Source organism: Protomyctophum bolini (assembly GCF_963924005.1).
Source record: "Protomyctophum bolini genome assembly, chromosome: 24".
NCBI classification, from domain to species: Eukaryota; Metazoa; Chordata; class Actinopteri; order Myctophiformes; family Myctophidae; genus Protomyctophum; species Protomyctophum bolini.
In genome coordinates this window covers 30408320-30428894 of record NC_137885.1, presented here as the reverse complement: position 1 = coordinate 30428894, position 20575 = coordinate 30408320, and positions in this window count along the sequence as shown.

The following is a 20575-nucleotide window of genomic DNA, read 5'->3' as shown; positions in this document are numbered from 1 at the left end:
GGTAACAGTGGTCTGTTCTGCCTCTGTCTATGGTGCTGTGGGGTAACAGTGGTCTGTTCTGCCTCTGTCTATGGTGCTATGGGGTAACAGTGGTCTGTTCTGCCCCTGTCTATGGTGCTGTGGGGTAACAGTGATCTATGGAATCATGCAAACGACTGAAATCAGTGGTGAGTGAGGACTGAGAAGGTGAATCCGTGCGTTCAGCCCTTAGAGTATATATACAATAGAGAAGACACCCAAGTTCTCCTCCCGTCCACTTGCATTGAGTTGCTCAGAAGCGCATGAGGCGAATCCACTCCTCCTTCCGGTTTAGGAGCAGTGTGCATTCTGGATGGATTGTCCTCAAACACATGAACGCGCGAGCGACCGGCAGAGTGGACGGAGCCTAGTGCGCGTTCATGTGTTTGAGGACCAAACCTTACCAAACTGCAATACCTTCTTCGGCCACTATGTCCATTGTGCTTCAGGATTTCCTCTGGGTGTCTTCTCTATTGTATAATAACTCTATGGTTCAGCCGTACTGTACCTCTCATCGGCGTTCCTGGGGGATGTGGAGGCGTCACGGTGCCTGATGACGACGGGCCCCACCACGGAGGAGGCCCTGCTGCGATGCTGAGCCTCCTCCTCCAGGAGGCTGTCTCCCGGGGGGAAGGGCCCCACCACGCAGGAGGCCTTCCTGCTGCGATGCTGAGCCTCCTCCTCCAGGAGGCTGTCTCCCGGGGGGAAGAGGCCCTCCATCAGGTCCATGGTGGTCCTCATGCGGCTCCTGTCCAGGATGTCCACCAGGGACTTGTCTCTGTCCATGATGTCCCTGGCTAGGGCCTCCCGCTTGACGTCCTCCTCCCACAGCTGCTGCTGCTGGTGCTGGGCCCCTGGATGCTGCTGCTGGGCCCCTGGGTGGTGTTGTTGGGCCCCTGGGTGCTGTTGGGCCCCTGGATGCTGCTGCTGGGCCCCTGGGTGTTGTTGGGCCCCTGGGTGCTGTTGGGCCCCTGGGTGTTGTTGGGCCCCTGCATGGAGGTGGACGGATGCATGGGGTCATGACAACGTTTGGTTGGATGTAGGATATTATTATAACGTTTTTTAACAATACACACAAAATATCACAGGGTGAAAGTAGGCAAAAAAAAAAACGGGCATTTATGCCAAATGCATTCTCCCAGTTAATCTGATTGCGGGATGATGTCATCGGACTTCTGTGGACATTTACCGGAAAAAAACAATTGAAGATCTGTCCGTGTAGCTCTGTGGATATCTACATGGAATCTACTGCCTCAACAGAGACCAAAGAATACACTACCTCTGTGGATATCTACATGGAATCTACTGCCTCAACAAAGACCAAAGAATACACTACCTCTGTGGATATCTACATGGAATCTACTGCCTCAACAAAGACCAAAGAATACACTACCTCTGTGGATATCTACATGGAATCTACTGACTCAACAGAGACCAAAGAATACACTACCTCTGTGGATATCTACATGGAATCTACTGCCTCAACAAAGACCAAAGAATACACTACCTCTGTGGATATCTACATGGAATCTACTGCCTCAACAAAGACCAAAGAATACACTACCTCTGTGGATATCTACATGGAATCTACTGCCTCAACAAAGACCAAAGAATACACTACCTCTGTGGATATCTACATGGAATCTACTGACTCAACAGAGACCAAAGAATACACTACCTCTGTGGATATCCATGGAATCTACTGTCTCAACAAAGACCAAAGAATACACTACCTCTGTGGATATTGTGGAGTCTGTCAGGTCTCACCTCAGGGGGAGGGGCGAGTTACCATGACAACCAGGCACGCCCATGGCCGGGTCATAGACTCAGTGTATTATCCCAGAGCAATTCTAAATCAGCTGCGCCTCATTCCGGCCGCCGCCCTGGTTAGCAATTAAGGACAGCCGCAGCCTGTCAGCCGCGCCCTTGATAAACAGCCTGCGCACCTAGCAGTATCAGATCCCTGCTACACACAGACGCTCGCGCAGCATATGCCGTCCACTCGGCGTTGGATGGTAAGTCCACACTCCTCTCACTTATGGACTCTCACGTATGGACTATGTTTATTGTTTGATTGTTTGTATCACCACTCAATTGCTCTCTTATATTCTCACATCACCAGGCTTGTAGGAGTGGGGCTGGAAGCACACGCAGGAGCGTGTGCCCCCCATAGACAAGTATACACGGAGAGCCGCATGCATACTGGAGACCCACCTGGCTCGTATCGGGGACGAGTGCGGAAGACGGGACCCCCGTATGGAAACGGCAGCCCCACAGCTCCATAAGGTCGCAGTAAGACAAACCGTTCACTATCTATCACCCGTGTTATTAAGAAGAGGCACTCATAGTGGCAAATGAGCAGCTAAGGATAATAACGAAGATTGTGAATGAAGGAAGTCACCCTGTCGATGCTAAATGAAGACTGTGAATGAAGAGTGTCACCGTGGTGTTGTACACTGAAGATTGTTGAATGAAGATAACCCCGTAGAGACTAATGGAAGCTAGCAGGCTCTAGATAAAGTGTCACGTACACCCTGTGAAAGAAGACAGGCCCGTGTTATGTTTATTTCACCCTTGAAGAGACTTTAAGTTGGCTTGCGCCGCCAGGCCCGGTGAAAGAAGACCGTTAGAAACTAGAGCGCTTACTTTGTGTTAACCCCCTGACTGCCGTTGTCGTACCGACACGGCCACCCAGTAGATAGAGAGAAATAAGAATATAAATGCTTGTGTATCTTCCTGTTGGCCGAGCCTAAGGGGCCCTCCGTACCATCCCCGCCCGGTACCATACCAAGTACTTTTACTCTAATTACTCACCACCCCGTATCCGAGTACTTCTACTCTAAAGTACTCTTCTGTGCCTTGTGGATAGAGAAAGATACGCACCCCCTTACCTACCTCCGGGGGAGCCTCCTGGCCTCCTCTGGAACCTGGAAAAGAAGAAGAGAAAGAGTTATACAAAGGTCCAGTTGGTAGACTGCCTAGACCGGGTGTCTCAGGCCCCAACTTTGTACTTACCTTGTGCTCTGACCGTATGCTAACATCCCCTCTCATCCTCTGCAGTGACGACTCCCGCCTCGGAGCCGGGACCTCATGCAAAGAATATTACTGTCTGAGTTCTGTTTGTGAAAACTGACGTTGTTTGAACCTGTTGGAGAAATAAAGCAAGGGGCGCCATCGTGTGTCTAACCCCTGAAACTGCACTCTGAGTTGTATTTCCCACCCGACCTCCCACATATGGTGGAGAATGTGGGTACTCATCTGATCTCAACCACCGCCTAAACATGGCCAGCCCCGAATTGGCCGCCCTTCTCCGAAGTCAGACTGAACTACAGAACGCTGTGCGTGAAGTTGTCCGCAGGCTAGACCGACACGGTGATGTCCCTAGGACCCCCAACGCCGTCCTCTCCAAGCAGACCCCCGAGGATGACATCGAGGCGTACCTCGAACTCTTCGAACGCACCGCCGACCGCGAGCAGTGGCCCGCCGCCGACTGGGCCGGCATACTGGCGCCCTACCTCTCGGGAGAGGCTCAACGCGCATGTCGGGACCTTCCCGCCAGAGACGCTCGAGACTACGAGACGCTGAAGGCCGCCATCTTGTCCACCCTCGGCTACAGCCTGCCCGCCCGGGCCCAGCGGTACCACATGTGGGCCTATCAGCAGGCCCAGCCCCCTCGCGCTCAGGTCGCCGACCTCTACCGCCTGACGCAGAGCTGGCTGACCACGGGCGGAGAGACCCCGTGGATTGAGAGATTAGTCATAGACCGGTGTGTCCGTGCCCTGCCATCCGACGCCAAGAAATATGTTGCCCGAGTCAGCCCCACATCCGTGGACGCCCTGATCGCCCTCCTGGAGAACCACCACGTCTGCTCGGATATGCTCCGCCAGACCAAGAGCGACGCCGTCCCCAAGACAGACGACCACCGAGACCGACGCCGACCAGCCCCGCCGACCCCGCCGGCCCCGGTCCGGCCCCGTGCCTCCGGCCCCCCCGACCGCAGCCCGCGGATCCGCAGGTGCTACGTCTGTAATCGGGAGGACCACCTGTCCTGGGCCTGCCCAGAGCGGCCCCCCGGCCCCGATGTCTCCATGCCCTCCGCGGACAGCATGAGAGGGCCCCGCCCCTGCCTCCACACCGGAAGTGAGAGCCGACGACAGACCACCCTCCCCGCCCGGGTTGATGGGACCGACACCCATGCCTTGCTGGACTCAGGCAGCGTGGTGACGCTGGTCCGGGGTGACCTCGCCTCCGCCACCAATGGACCCACCATCCCGGTCACGTGTGTCCACGGAGATGTCCGGCGGTACCCCGTCGCCCACGTGACCGTACAGACCCCCCGTGGCTCCGCGTTGGTCGCCGCCGGAGTGGTCCCCGAACTCCCCGTCCCCCTCTTGATCGGAACGGACTGTCCGCTGTTCGAGAAATACTGGAACCCGGGACGACGAGGGCCCCCCAGGACGCGGCGCCGCCGACGCCGCCGAAGTAGCGTACCCCTCGTCGCCTGCCCCGCCCTCCGCGAAGACGGGACCTCGTCCACCAGCAGCGGCCGAGGAAGTCCCCAGCCAGAACCCGGGCCGGAAGAAGCGGAGGCCTCCGACGCAGACGACACGCCGGCCCTCGGTGAAGACCCCTTCCTAGAGTTCCCCAGAATAGACGCGCCGCCCCCCCGGCGGCAAGGATCGTTCGCCACCGCTCAGTGGGCCGACCCCAACCTGGCTGGCGCCAGGCGGAACGTCGTGGCCGTCGACGGGAAGCTGAACCCGGGGGTGAGTGAGAAACCTTTCCCACACTTCTTCGTCCAACACGACTTGCTGTACCGCGCTTGCAAGGACCCCGCTGGGGAGGTCGTCGAACAATTACTCGTCCCCAAACCGTATGTGTCCCGAGTAATGTATCTCGCCCACTCCCACCAGTTAGGGGCCCACCTGGCCGTACAAAAGACTTACGACCGGGTCGCCGCCCGCTTCTATTGGCCAGGCGTTAAGAAGGCCATTGAGGAGTTTTGCCGCTCCTGTGCCGAGTGTCAGCTAACCGCCCCCCGCGGCGTGCCCCATAGCCCCCTAATTCCAATGCCAATTATCGATGTACCGTTCTCCCGTATCGCCATGGATATTGTCGGACCCCTCCCTAAGTCCGCCCGGGGCCACCGGTACATCCTAGTCATCATGGATTATGCGACGCGCTATCCGGAGGCCATCCCCCTCCGCACCGCCAACGCCCGGGCCATCGCCCACGAGCTGCTGATGCTATTCAGCCACGTCGGCATAGCGGACGAAATCCTGACCGACCAGGGCACGTGCTTCATGTCCAGAGTCCTAGCATCCCTGTATAAATGGCTGAAGGTCAAGCGTATACGGACCTCCGCCTACCACCCTGAGACGGATGGTTTGGTCGAACGGTTCAACCAAACGCTAAAGAAAATGTTAAAACGCGTCACGGAAGAGGACGCCAAAGACTGGGACCGCCTCATCCCGTTTGTACTCTTCGCCATTCGCGAAGTACCCCAAGCGTCAACCGGGTTTTCGCCCTTTGAGCTCCTGTACGGGAGGAAACCGCGTGGCCTCCTCGACCTGGCTAAAGAAGCCTGGGAGAGCCAGCCGTCCCCCCTCCGCAGCGTCATCGAACACGTCGACGCGCTCCAGGAGCGCGCCAAACGCATCTGGCCCATCGTAAGAGAGCACATGGCCGCAGCCCAGACGGCCCAGGCGCGCACCTACAATAAGGGTGCCAAGATCCGAGAGTTCGCCCCCGGCGATAAAGTGCTGGTGTTGGTCCCCACCAGCGAATGTAAGTTCCTGGCCCGATGGAAGGGCCCATATGAAGTCGTAGAGAGGAAAGGAGACGTGAACTACCGGGTGAGTCAGCCAGGTAGAAGACGCGGACACCAGATCTACCACGTGAACATACTGAAACGGTGGCATACGCCGGAGGAAGTGCCCCTACCCGCTTTAGTAACCTTTGTCTCCCCGCAGGCCCCGGCCGTGGCCCTTGGTGAGGATCTGACGCCCCAGCAGACACAGGACTTGCGGGAGCTACTCGATCGGAACCGCGACGTATTCTCAGAGTTACCGGGCCACACCTCCGTGCTAAAGCATGACATCGACACCCCTAACGGCCAGGTAGTGAGACTACGGCCGTACCGGATCCCGGAGGCACGAAGGAAGGCAATCAGAGAAGAGGTCCAGAAGATGCTCGAGCTGGGGGTCATCGAGGAGTCCCACAGTGCCTGGTCGAGCCCGATCGTGATTGTCCCCAAACCCGACGGCACACTCCGCTTCTGCAATGATTTCCGGAAGTTAAATGAGATCTCCGTGTTCGACGCGTATCCCATGGCCCGCGTCGATGAGCTGATTGACCGGCTGGGGCCCGCCCGGTTCATCAGTACCCTCGACCTGACTAAAGGGTACTGGCAGGTTCCCCTCACGGAGAGAGCCAAGCAGAAGACGGCCTTCATCACTCCCGATGGACTCTTCCAGTACCGAGTGATGCCCTTCGGAGTACACGGGGCCCCCGCCACGTTCCAACGGCTGATGGACCGGATACTGCGACCCCACCAGGCCTTCGCGGCGGCCTACCTGGACGATGTAATCATCCACAGCGCCACCTGGGGACAGCACCTGGAGCGGGTCGACACAGTCCTAGCCACCCTACGGGCGGCCGGCCTGACCGCCAACGCAAAGAAGTGCCGCATTGGTTGGACCGAGACGGACTACCTCGGCTACACCATCGGCCGAGGGTGCATCCGACCACAGACGAGGAAGGTGGAGAAGATCCAGACCTGGCCACGCCCGGTGACCAAGAAGCAGGTCAAGTCCTTCCTCGGCCTGATCGCCTATTACCAGAAGTTCGTCCAGAACTTCGCCACGATCGCGGCCCCCCTCCACGACTTGACCAAGAAGAACCTTCCCCACCACGTCCAGTGGACGGACGAGGCGGACGAAGCCTTCCGCACGTTGAAGACCGCCCTGTGCAGCGAGCCGGTGCTCGTGGCGCCGGACTTCACAAGGCCCTTCATCCTCGCCACGGATGCGTCCAACACCGGGGTCGGCGCTGTCCTGTCCCAGCCGCTAGACGGAGATGAGCATCCCGTACTGTACATCAGCAGGAAGCTGCTGAAGCACGAGCGTAACTACTCCACTGTCGAGAAGGAGTGCCTGGCCGTGAAATGGGCCATCCATCACCTCCGGTACTACTTATGGGGCAGACAGTTCACCCTCGTGACCGACCACGCGCCACTCAAGTGGATGGCGGCGAACAAAGACCGCAACGACCGTGTCACCCGCTGGTTCGTCGAGCTCCAGAGCTACAAGTTCGAGATAGAGCACCGGCCCGGGACCAAGATGAAACACGCGGACGCGCTCTCAAGACTGTACGAAGACGAGGGAAGTAGTCAAGCTCCTTGCGGTAGCAAGAAACTTAGGGGGGGAGTGTGTGGAGTCTGTCAGGTCTCACCTCAGGGGGAGGGGCGAGTTACCATGACAACCAGGCACGCCCATGGCCGGGTCATAGACTCAGTGTATTATCCCAGAGCAATTCTAAATCAGCTGCGCCTCATTCCGGCCGCCGCCCTGGTTAGCAATTAAGGACAGCCGCAGCCTGTCAGCCGCGCCCTTTATAAACAGCCTGCGCACCTAGCAGTATCAGATCCCTGCTACACACAGACGCTCGCGCAGCATATGCCGTCCACTCGGCGTTGGATGGTAAGTCCACACTCCTCTCACTTATGGACTCTCACGTATGGACTATGTTTATTGTTTGATTGTTTGTATCACCACTCAATTGCTCTCTTATATTCTCACATCACCAGGCTTGTAGGAGTGGGGCTGGAAGCACACGCAGGAGCGTGTGCCCCCCATAGACAAGTATACACGGAGAGCCGCATGCATACTGGAGACCCACCTGGCTCGTATCGGGGACGAGTGCGGAAGACGGGACCCCCGTATGGAAACGGCAGCCCCACAGCTCCATAAGGTCGCAGTAAGACAAACCGTTCACTATCTATCACCCGTGTTATTAAGAAGAGGCACTCATAGTGGCAAATGAGCAGCTAAGGATAATAACGAAGATTGTGAATGAAGGAAGTCACCCTGTCGATGCTAAATGAAGACTGTGAATGAAGAGTGTCACCGTGGTGTTGTACACTGAAGATTGTTGAATGAAGATAACCCCGTAGAGACTAATGGAAGCTAGCAGGCTCTAGATAAAGTGTCACGTACACCCTGTGAAAGAAGACAGGCCCGTGTTATGTTTATTTCACCCTTGAAGAGACTTTAAGTTGGCTTGCGCCGCCAGGCCCGGTGAAAGAAGACCGTTAGAAACTAGAGCGCTTACTTTGTGTTAACCCCCTGACTGCCGTTGTCGTACCGACACGGCCACCCAGTAGATAGAGAGAAATAAGAATATAAATGCTTGTGTATCTTCCTGTTGGCCGAGCCTAAGGGGCCCTCCGTACCATCCCCGCCCGGTACCATACCAAGTACTTTTACTCTAATTACTCACCACCCCGTATCCGAGTACTTCTACTCTAAAGTACTCTTCTGTGCCTTGTGGATAGAGAAAGATACGCACCCCCTTACCTACCTCCGGGGGAGCCTCCTGGCCTCCTCTGGAACCTGGAAAAGAAGAAGAGAAAGAGTTATACAAAGGTCCAGTTGGTAGACTGCCTAGACCGGGTGTCTCAGGCCCCAACTTTGTACTTACCTTGTGCTCTGACCGTATGCTAACATCCCCTCTCATCCTCTGCAGTGACGACTCCCGCCTCGGAGCCGGGACCTCATGCAAAGAATATTACTGTCTGAGTTCTGTTTGTGAAAACTGACGTTGTTTGAACCTGTTGGAGAAATAAAGCAAGGGGCGCCATCGTGTGTCTAACCCCTGAAACTGCACTCTGAGTTGTATTTCCCACCCGACCTCCCACAATATCTACATGGAATCTACTGCCTCAACAAAGACCAAAGAATACACTACCTCTGTGGATATCCATGGAATCTACTGCCTCAACAAAGACCAAAGAATACACTACCTCTGTGGATATCCATGGAATCTACTGCCTCAACAAAGACCAAAGAATACACTACCTCTGTGGATATCTACATGGAATCTACTGCCTCAACAAAGACCAAAGAATACACTACCTCTGTGGATATCTACATGGAATCTACTGCCTCAACAAAGACCAAAGAATACACTACCTCTGTGGATATCCATGGAATCTACTGCCTCAACAAAGACCAAAGAATACACTACCTCTGTGGATATCCATGGAATCTACTGCCTCAACAAAGACCAAAGAATACACTACCTCTGTGGATATCTACATGGAATCTACTGCCTCAACAAAGACCAAAGAATACACTACCTCTGTGGATATCTACATGGAATCTACTGCCTCAACAAAGACCAAAGAATACACTACCTCTGTGGATATCTACATGGAATCTACTGACTCAACAGAGACCAAAGAATACACTACCTCTGTGGATATCTACATGGAATCTACTGCCTCAACAAAGACCAAAGAATACACTACCTCTGTGGATATCCATGGAATCTACTGCCTCAACAAAGACCAAAGAATACACTACCTCTGTGGATATCCATGGAATCTACTGCCTCAACAAAGACCAAAGAATACACTACCTCTGTGGATATCTACATGGAATCTACTGCCTCAACAAAGACCAAAGAATACACTACCTCTGTGGATATCTACATGGAATCTACTGCCTCAACAAAGACCAAAGAATACACTACCTCTGTGGATATCTACATGGAATCTACTGACTCAACAGAGACCAAAGAATACACTACCTCTGTGGATATCCATGGAATCTACTGCCTCAACAAAGACCAAAGAATACACTACCTCTGTGGATATCTACATGGAATCTACTGCCTCAACAAAGACCAAAGAATACACTACCTCTGTGGATATCTACATGGAATCTACTGCCTCAACAAAGACCAAAGAATACACTACCTCTGTGGATATCTACATGGAATCTACTGACTCAACAGAGACCAAAGAATACACTACCTCTGTGGATATCTACATGGAATCTACTGCCTCAACAAAGACCAAAGAATACACTACCTCTGTGGATATCTACATGGAATCTACTGCCTCAACAAAGACCAAAGAATACACTACCTCTGTGGATATCCATGGAATCTACTGCCTCAACAAAGACCAAAGAATACACTACCTCTGTGGATATCTACATGGAATCTACTGCCTCAACAAAGACCACAGAATACACTACCTCTGTGGATATCTACATGGAATCTACTGCCTCAACAAAGACCAAAGAATACACTACCTCTGTGGATATCTACATGGAATCTACTGCCTCAACAAAGACCAAAGAATACACTACCTCTGTGGATATCTACATGGAATCTACTGACTCAACAAAGACCAAAGAATACACTACCTCTGTGGATATCTACATGGAATCTACTGCCTCAACAAAGACCACAGAATACACTACCTCTGTGGATATCTACATGGAATCTACTGCCTCAACAAAGACCAAAGAATACACTACCTCTGTGGATATCTACATGGAATCTACTGCCTCAACAAAGACCAAAGAATACACTACCTCTGTGGATATCTACATGGAATCTACTGCCTCAACAAAGACCAAAGAATACTGACTAATAATGGAACTAATAATGGAATGCCCTACCAACAGTCATTAAGACATGTGAATCCCTTGACTCCTTCAAAACTGCTCTCAAAGGGCACCTACGGACGGCTGCAATTCGAAACTGGCCTCTGTAAAAGCTGAATTTTTATCTGTATTGTACTATGTTTTTGTATGGACGTGGTGATGGGTGCCTGCACATGTGCACACATGGCATCAACGCATGGTGTTGTGTGCAGCACACTACACTCTGTCTTTCTTTTTCTTTTACCCCCCTTTTCCTCACTGTATTTTTGTATTTTTTGCTTCCTATATGATGAATTCCTGTTCTGTTCTCTTTTCTTCTACATAGAAGTGTCTATTTGTTTGTCTCTAAATGTTTTGATGAATTGAACAATGTGGACCCGGTTGTAAACAAGTGTAAGGCTTAATCGGGTCGTCCACTCACAGTTAACAGTCTCTGTATTGAGTTTGTGCTTGAAATGTTACTGTAATTCTGCAAACTGTTAATAAATATTTCAATCAATCAATCAATCAATACACTACCGGTGGTGAAACAGGCATTCCTGGTGGACCCCTCGGGCCCCTCGTACCCTTCGGGCCCCTCGGGCCCTTGGTCGATCATGTCCGACATGAAGGCTGCCTGGCCCAGGCCCTGGGACGGTCTGTGCCACGGAGGCCCCTGGGGGCCCGGGGGGCGTGTGTAGGCACTGAACGGGGAAGGCGTGGCGTTCTCCACGGAGCCCAGGCTGGCGATCTGGGACGGGCGACGCCCCTCGGAGGTGGTTTGGGGGATGACGTCGGGATGGTGGGGGGGCAGGTAGGGGTGGTGGGGGGGCAGGTAGGGGTGGTGGGGGGGCAGGTAGGCGCGGCCCGCTCGCTCCGCGCTGCTCTCCGAGTGGACGATCTTCACGGGGACTTTCCTCACAGGACTGCCGACCTCCGTCACGTCACTGGGGTCAGTGTCTGACCTGGGAGGAAAGGTCAAAGGTCACTGGGGTCAGTCTCTGACCTGGGAGGAAGGGTCAAAGGTCACTGGGGTCAGTCTCTGACCTGGGAGGAAGGGTCAAAGGTCACTGGGGTCAGTGTCTGGCCTGGGAGGAAGGGTCAAAGCTCAGCATTAACATCTAACTTTTGGTTTGCCCTCCTATATGTCCAGCTCTGTGTGTCTGTGTGTACCCCATAGTGATGATTTGATTGGCTGACCAGAATGGAACAGAGCCTTCATTAGCATCATTAACACAGACTCTGTTTGTACCAGAATGGAACAGAGCCTTCATTAGCGTCATTAACACTGACTCTGTTTGACCGGAATATAACAGAGCCTTCATTAGCGTCATTAACACTGACTCTGTTTGACCAGAATGGAACAGAGCCTTCATTAGCGTCATTAACACTGACTCTGTTTGACCAGAATGGAACAGAGCCTTCATTAGCATCATTAACACTGACTCTGTTTGTACCAGAATGGAACAGAGCCTTCATTAGCGTCATTAACACTGACTCTGTTTGACCATAATGGAACAGAGCCTTCATTAGCGTCATTAACACTGACTCTGTTTGACCAGAATGGAACAGAGCCTCCATTAGCGTCATTAACACTGACTCTGTCTGCCCGGAATGGAACAGAGCCTTCATTAGCGTCATTAACACTGACTCTGTTTGACCAGAATGGAACAGAGCCTTCATTAGCGTCATTAACACTGACTCTGTTTGACCAGAATGGAACAGAGCCTTCATTAGCATCATTAACACTGACTCTGTTTGACCAGAATGAAACAGAGCCTCCATTAGCGTCATTAACACTGACTCTGTCTTCCCGGAATGGAACAGAGCCTTCATTAGCGTCATTAACACTGACTCTGTTTGACCAGAATGGAACAGAGCCTTCATTAGCGTCAGCGGTAACAGCTGTAATTGCAAATTATCTGTATGACAATTTATCGTCATAGTAAAAATGTCATAATCTTGACCGACCGCGCTTACCTGACAGGAGGCCCATCCTGGGGCGACGCAGCGACCGGAGGCCTGTCCGTCAGCCTGTGGGGTGTGAAATGAGGAGAGGGAGAGCGCCCCCTGTCTGTGGACGAGGGGACGAACAGAGGCGAGGGAGAGTGCCCCCTATCTGTGGACGAGGGGACGAACACAGGCGAGGGAGAGTGCCCCCTATCTGTGGGCGAGGGAACAAACAGAGGCAAGGGGGGAGGAGAGTGCCCCCTATCTGTGGCCGAGGGGACGAACAGAGGCGAGGGAGAGTGCCCCCTATCTGTGGACGAGGGGACGAACACAGGCGAGGGAGAGTGCCCCCTATCTGTGGCCGAGGGGACAAACAGAGGCGAGGGGGGAGGAGAGTGCCCCCTATCTGTGGCCGAGGGGACAAACAGAGGCGAGGGGGGAGGAGAGCGCCCCCTATCTGTGGACGAGGGGACGAACACAGGCGAGGGAGAGTGCCCCGTGTCTGTGGCCGAGGGGAAGGAGAGGAAGCAGAAGGAGGCATCGGAGGAGGAGGCGGAACCGCAGGGCGGAGTGGGCGGTTCCATGGTGATGAGGGGGGGGGAGTCTCCTCCCACTCCTCGGAGGAGGGGGGGTGAGGGGGAGGGGCCCTGCATGGCGAGGTGGCGCGGAGAGCACGGCCGCACCACGGGGCTGGGAGAACGAGGGCTGAGACTGCTGCTGTGGGGAGGGCTGAGACTGCTGCTGCCGTGGGGAGGGCTGAGACTGCTGCTGCCGTGGGGAGGGCTGAGACTGCTGCTGCCGTGGGGAGGGCTGAGACTGCTGCTGCCGTGGGGAGGGCTGAGACTGCTGTTGCCGTGGGGAGGGCTGAGACTGCTGCTGCCGTGGGGAGGGCTGAGACTGCGGGCTGCATGGAGGCAGCAGCCTGACCCAGGAGGAGCCCCAGCCGTAGGAGGGTGAGGCTGCGGGCTGAGGTGAGGTGGTTGGAGGATCCTGACCTCTGTGTTTCCCCTGAGAAAGATAGCATTTGATACAGACTTATAGCATGTTATGTAGACAGCATAAGTGCATTGTATGTAGTCAGAGCACGTCATAGTACATTATGTATAGCATAGTAGTATAGATGTATAGCTTATATGTATAGTTTCATTATATAGATATTCCACTGTTACTTTCTTAGCTTACGCATGTTTCATGATACATGTTTTTATGTGATGTATTCCCATGCTTTTTTGTTCTTGCTTAATGTAAGTCGCTCTGGATTAAGAGCGTCTGATAAATGCCTAAATTGTAAAATTGTAAAGAAAAGGCAACAGCGTTATTCAGTCGGTCACACTGCAGCGGGGTCAAAACGAGATCTGCTGGGAATTGATTACTTGAAACCGTCACCGTGCGCCCAGTCCCAATGTTTGTATAAACAAATAATTCTATAGTCTTCTCCATCGTCAGAGTTTGCCCACCTCTGGTATATAGGCCTATATATTTATTATTGCTGTACATTGTGTATTTGCCCTGCCACTGAAAGAGTAGCACGTTGGTGATTTGTTGTATTATATTGTATATATTCCAGGTATACTTTGAGTGTAAGATAAACTAATGTAAATTCTCTGCCTCACCTGATGGCGTCACTGTCTTCAACAGGATCTCTCCAGGGAATATTCTGAAACACAAAGAAACTTTTTACTATTATTATTATGCCTTCATTTACATTTCAGTCTAGTTTCAGTCAACTAAACATCATAAGATTTTAGTCGACTAAATCTACAGTTGATTTAGTCGACTAAAATGTGTTTTGAGGCGGACCTCGATGCTGTCGTATAATGACTGGTTTTGCACTTGCTGAAAATAGCCGATCTGAGCGTTGTATCTGAGCGTTGTGAGCTTTTAGATCATCAACAGAGCTTGGAATTTGGACAATTGTGTCCAACTATAACAAAATATTATTTTAGTTTTGGGTCTTGATATGCAAGAGGTTGAAAACCGCTCTTTCTGTAAAACGGTGTGAAGTAATGTTATGGTAAAAAAAATTGCATTTATGGTGATTGGCGAGTAATCAATCATATAAATGGTTGATTAAGGCTTAATCAAATCGAATTTTAATTCACACATTAATCATGTTACCAAGATTGCCTTTTTTCACCTTAGAAATATTGCACGAATCAGAGCATAGATTACAACTTGTCCAAAATGCAGCAGCCAGAGTTTTAACTAGAACTAAGATGAGAGAACATATTACTCCAGTTTTGGCATCACTGCACTGGCTTCCGGTTGTTTTTTGGATTGATTTAAAAAATATTTTACTTGTCTATAAAGCTCTCAATGGTCTCGCACCTTCCTACCTACATGACTGCCTGCCTAAATATGTCCCAAACCGCCCCCCTAAGGTCTTCCACTGCTGGCCTGCTCGCTTTGCCAAAAAAAATGGCAACTAAAAAATACGGGGAAGCAGCTTTTTGCTTCTACGGGCCGTCGGCATGGAACAAGCTCCCACTGTACCTTCGACAGGCAGCCTCTGTAGACATTTTTAAAGCTCAGCTCAAGACCCACTTCTACAACATTGCTTTTAATTGATCTTTTATTTTTTATTTTTTGTTATTCATGTCCTCACTGTATTGCATTACTGCTTTTTTTTTAAATGTTGTTGCCTTGCCTTTCTTTTATTCTCCATTGCTCTGTAAAGCACTTTGAGCTGCATTTCATGTCATGAAAGGTGCTATACAAATAAAGTTTTATTATTATTATTAATCAACGATCGCCGATCGATGGATCAATGAATCAGTCAACGGATGGATTGATTAGCATCGTTAGCATATTGTGTTTACGGTACCTGTGAGTAGAAGTCGGCGGAGGGCGAGGACCTGGACCTCTCGTGGACGCAGGCGGCTCTCGGCTCCCCGTCCGTGTTCTCCAGGATGTTCTCGGCCGAGTGGAACCTCCCTTTGGTCTTCTTGGCGTCCGACGGCCTCCTCTGCAGGTCCCAGGAGGCCTGGTACTCTGCGAAGGTCCCCAGCCTCTGCAGGTCCCAGGAGGCCTGGTACTCTGCGAAGGTCCCCAGCCTCTGCTGCTCCTGCAGCGAGGAGGCCGAGGAGGAGGGTCGCTGCCGCCCCGTCTGGGAGTCCTCCTGGCGCTCCTGGACCGTCTTGGTCCTCACGCCCGCCTCGCCGACCGGGTCCGACGAGCCCTGCTGGCCCAGTTTCACCAGCGCCGGCCTGGCGAACGCCGGCTTGGCCTCGAACTGCTTCCTCCTCTCCCCGAAGGAACCTCCTCCTCCTCCGGGCCCGCCCTCCGCCGTCCCCAGCGAGTGCATCTTGTCCGGCTCGGAGAAGGAGTGGACCCTCTTGGCCGTGGGGGGGAAGCGCTTGCGGCCTCCGATGCGGGAGATCGGCCCAGAGTTTCCGCCAGAGGAGGAAGAGGAGGAGGAGGAGGACTTCCCCGCGGCGGCGGTGGTGGCCGCGGCGGTCTCGGCTCCGACGGGCTCCAGATCCCGTCTCTGGAAGGAGGTGGCCTGGAGGACCCTGGCCTGAGCCTCCTTCAGGTGGTCCTTGTAGGAGGAGGAGGAGGACGAGGAGGTGGAGGTCTCCGCCGACCTCCACGCCGCCTCCTCCTCCTCCTCCTCGTCCTCCTCCTTGCAGGTCAGCGCGGCGGCGCTGCGACTCTTCTGCAGCTGCGCCCGTTTCTCCCGGATGTCGTGGCGCAGCGCGGTGGCGTAGCGGTCGCTCCTGCGGACCGCCGGCGGGTCCACCCGGAGCAGCGGGCCGCTCGCCGCGCCGCTAGCGGCCGTTTGTCTCTCCGCCTGACTCCGACTCTCCTGGGTCAGCGAGTGGAGGAGACTCTCCTGGGTCAGCGAGTGGAGAAGACTCTCCTGGGTCAGGGAGTGGAGGAGAGGCGTCTTCTGGGGCGATATTCGGTGGTCGTCCTGCGGCAGCCACAGGTCCAGGAGCCTCGGCGGACTCACCTTCTGCGGTCCGCCGCAGGGCGGCTCGTTGGGGGAGCGTCGCTGGACGACGTCGTCGTTGGAACGTTGTTGTTGTTGTTGTTGTTGTTGTTGTTGTCGCTCCTCGACTCTCTTCTGCCCGCCGTCGTCCTCCGAGGAGACTCCGCCTTTAGCGGGAGCGGGAAGATCGGAGGCAGGGTGGTCGTACACTCGACCGCTCCCCGCCGCGGCGGGATGCTGCCCAGTGGAGTGACCAGTGGGGTGACCAGTGGGGTGACCAGTGGAGTGACCAGTGGGGTGACCAGTGGGGTGACCAGAGGGGTGACCAGTGGGGTGACCAGTGGGGTGACCAGTGGAGTGACCAGTGGGGTGACCAGAGGGGTGACCAGTGGGGTGACCAGCGGGGTGACCAGAGGGGTGACCAGCGGGATGACCAGCGGGGTGACCAGTGGGGTGACCAGTGGGGTGACCAGTGGGGTGACCAGCGGGGTGACCAGTGGGGTGACCAGCGGGGTGACCAGTGGGGTGACCAGTGGGGTGACCAGTGGGGTGACCAGCGGGGTGACCAGTGGGGTGACCAGTGGGGTGACCAGCGGGGTGACCAGTGGGGTGACCAGCGGGGTGACCAGTGGGGTGACCAGTGGGGTGACCAGACTGAGGCAGGGAGTACTTTGTCTTGCTGCCGTTCTTGGCGGAACAGAAGCTCCGGTCGTGGCCGCTGTCGGCCCAGTGGGACGGTTCCGCCCAGTGGGACGGCGGTCCCGCCCAGTCGCTCCTCCTCCAGCTCTCCGCCTTCCCCTGTCGGGCCTGCGGCGGCGGCTCTCTGCTCGGGACGTAGACGTATCGGTAGCCTCCGTTCTCCGCAGTGTGGTGGTGGTTGGAGTGCCTCATGGCCTGTTTGCCGCGGGCGGAGGCGGAGGCGTTGTTGGCGGGGAGGTCCTGGAGGCTGCGGTAGTAGCTGGCCACGCTCTGCGCTTTGTTGGACGCGGCCGCCGCCGTCGTCCTGGCCTGGAAGAAAGGGCTCTCGTCGCTGTACTGTCTCCGGTGGTGGCCGGAGGGAGGAGGGTGGGCGAGGGGAGACTGCGTCTGTCTCACGTCGTTGCTGGAGCGGGAGAAGAGTCTGTTGGGCTCGGCAGCCGTGGTGCCGCCGGGGTGGAGGACGTGAGGAGGAGGAGGAGGAGCGTTGCTGCCGTGGCGTCTGTGGACGCCGGCCTCCGCGGCGGGACCGTCCGAGTGCGGGAAGACCTTGGTGGCGGAGAAGCTGTCGCCCCTCAGGGGAGGAGGAGGAGGAGGAGGAGGGTTGTCGGGCGCCTCTCGCCACACGGGGCCGACGTTGGGTCTCGAGGAGACCCGAGAAGAACCGCCGTGTTCCTGTCCGGGCGGCCCCCGGACGCCCCCCGCCTCCCAGCCACCGTGCAGCGGATGCAGGTACCTGGAGTGCCTGCAGGGACCCAGGTCCCCGCCGCTCCCAGGCGGGCCCCTGCATGAGGGACCCAGGTCCCCGCCGCTCCCAGGCGGGCCCCTGCATGAGGGACCCAGGTCCCCGCCGCTCCCAGGCGGGCCCCTGCATGAGGGACCCAGGTCTCCGCCGCTCCCAGGCGGGCCCCTGCATGAGGGACCCAGGTCCCCGCCGCTCCCAGGCGGGCCCCTGCATGAGGGACCCAGGTCCCCGCCGCTCCCAGGCGGGCCCCTGCATGAGGGACCCAGGTCCCCGCCGCTCCCAGGCGGGCCCCTGCATGAGGGACCCAGGTCCCCGCCGCTCCCAGGCGGGCCCCTGCATGAGGGACCCAGGTCCCCGCCGCTCCCAGGCGGGCCCCTGCATGAGGGACCCAGGTCCCCGCCGCTCCCAGGCGGGCCCCTGCATGAGGGACCCAGGTCCCCGCCGCTCCCAGGCGGGCCCCTGCATGAGGGACCCAGGTCCCCGCCGCTCCCAGGCGGGCCCCTGCATGAGGGACCCAGGTCTCCGCCGCTCCCAGGCGGGCCCCTGCATGAGGGACCCAGGTCCCCGCCGCTCCCAGGCGGGCCCCTGCATGAGGGACCCAGGTCCCCGCCGCTCCCAGGCGGGCCCCTGCATGAGGGACCCAGGTCCCCGCCGCTCCCAGGCGGGCCCCTGCATGAGGGACCCAGGTCCCCGCCGCTCCCAGGCGGGCCCCTGCATGAGGGACCCAGGTCCCCGCCGCTCCCAGGCGGGCCCCTGCATGAGGGACCCAGGTCCCCGCCGCTCCCAGGCGGGCCCCTGCATGAGGGACCCAGGTCCCCGCCGCTCCCAGGCGGGCCCCTGCATGAGGGACCCAGGTCTCCGCCGCTCCCAGGCGGGCCCCTGCATGAGGGACCCAGGTCCCCGCCGCTCCCAGGCGGGCCCCTGCATGAGGGACCCAGGTCCCCGCCGCTCCCAGGCGGGCCCCTGCATGAGGGACCCAGGTCTCCGCCGCTCCCAGGCGGGCCCCTGCATGAGGGACCCAGGTCCCCGCCGCTCCCAGGCGGGCCCTTGAAGAAGATGTTCTCCGTGCTGCTGGTTCCCTTCCCCGCCGCGGGCAGGCTGGGGGAGGTCGCCCCCTCCCCCTCCCCCTCCGCCCCGGCCAAGCGGCTGAAGCCAGAGTCTCGTTTGGGCGTTGTGGGTTCGGCGCTATTAGGGGAGGCGGGGCAGCGCGGGGGGAAGGCCTGCAGGGAGGGGGGCTGTGGGTCCGGTCGCTCCATGCAGGCGTTGGCTGAGCCGCGCTGAGCGGACGTCAGGGGCGGGTCGTCGCTCTGGGCCGAGAGCTCCGCGGACAGAGGCCTGTTTGGAGGAGAGGAAACGTTTTGCGTTAAAAAGGGAAGAAACTGAAGGTCTCTCAATGTTAACAGAGTCTGCAGTAGATAATAAACTGCAGTCTCTCAATGTAAATAGAGTCTGCAGTAGATAATAAACTGCAGTCTCTCACTGTAAATAGAGTCTGCAGTAGATAATAAACTGCAGTCTCTCAATGTTAACAGAGTCTGCAGTAGATAATAAACTGCAGTCTCTCACTGTAAATAGAGTCTGCAGTAGATAATAAACTGCAGTCTCTCACTGTTAACAGAGTCTGCAGTAGATAATAAACTGCAGTCTCTCAATGTTAACAGAGTCTGCAGTAGATAATAAACTGCAGTCTCTCACTGTTAACAGAGTCTGCAGTAGATAATAAACTGCAGTCTCTCAATGTTAATAGAGTCTGCAGTAGATAATACTAGAACAATTTGAAATTTGCACAATAAAATATAATGAGGTCTGTTTGACTGGATATCTAGATCCCTACAATGACCATAATGCTTTGGTGAACTGAGGGGGGGTTGCATGGAGGTGTGTGTGTGTGTCTGTCTGTCTGTCTGTCTGTCTGTCTGTCTGTCTGTCTGCATGCCTGTCTGCCTGCCTGTCTGTCTGCCTGCCTGCCTGCCTGCCTGTCTGCCTGCCTGTCTGTCTGTCTGTCTGTCTGTCTGTCTGCCTGTCTGTCTCACCTTGCTTCATGTTTGTGTTGCCAGACGGTCGCAGCGGCGGGTCCACTCCCGTTGACCTCCGACCCCTCGTTGACCTGCGACCCCTCCTCTGTTAGCTTAGAGGAATGCCAGGAATGAGGTCGCGGTGCAGGCTGGTTCCTTCTGGAGGAGAAACAACAGCTTTACTCTCCTCTGTACTCTACTCTACTCTACTGTACTCTACTGTACTCTACAGTCCCGTATGGAGGGAAATCTAATGTCATGTACAGTATTTCAAATTGACATACAAATGAGATTTAGACACAAAGACAGACTTCTCAACCACAGGGTCCAGCAAAATGTGTTTGACACTGACAGGGACGTCACGGACGTGGAGAAAAATAATGACTTTAACTCAGAAAGAACTAATTGATTGTGTTGAGACGATGAGAAGTCAGGTGTGAAACCAGATCAGAAGGTTGAGACGATGAGAATTGAGAAGTCAGGTGTGAAACCAGATCAGAAGGTTGAGATAATCATGAGAAGTCAGGTGTGAAACCAGATCAGAAGGTTGCATTCACACAGACAT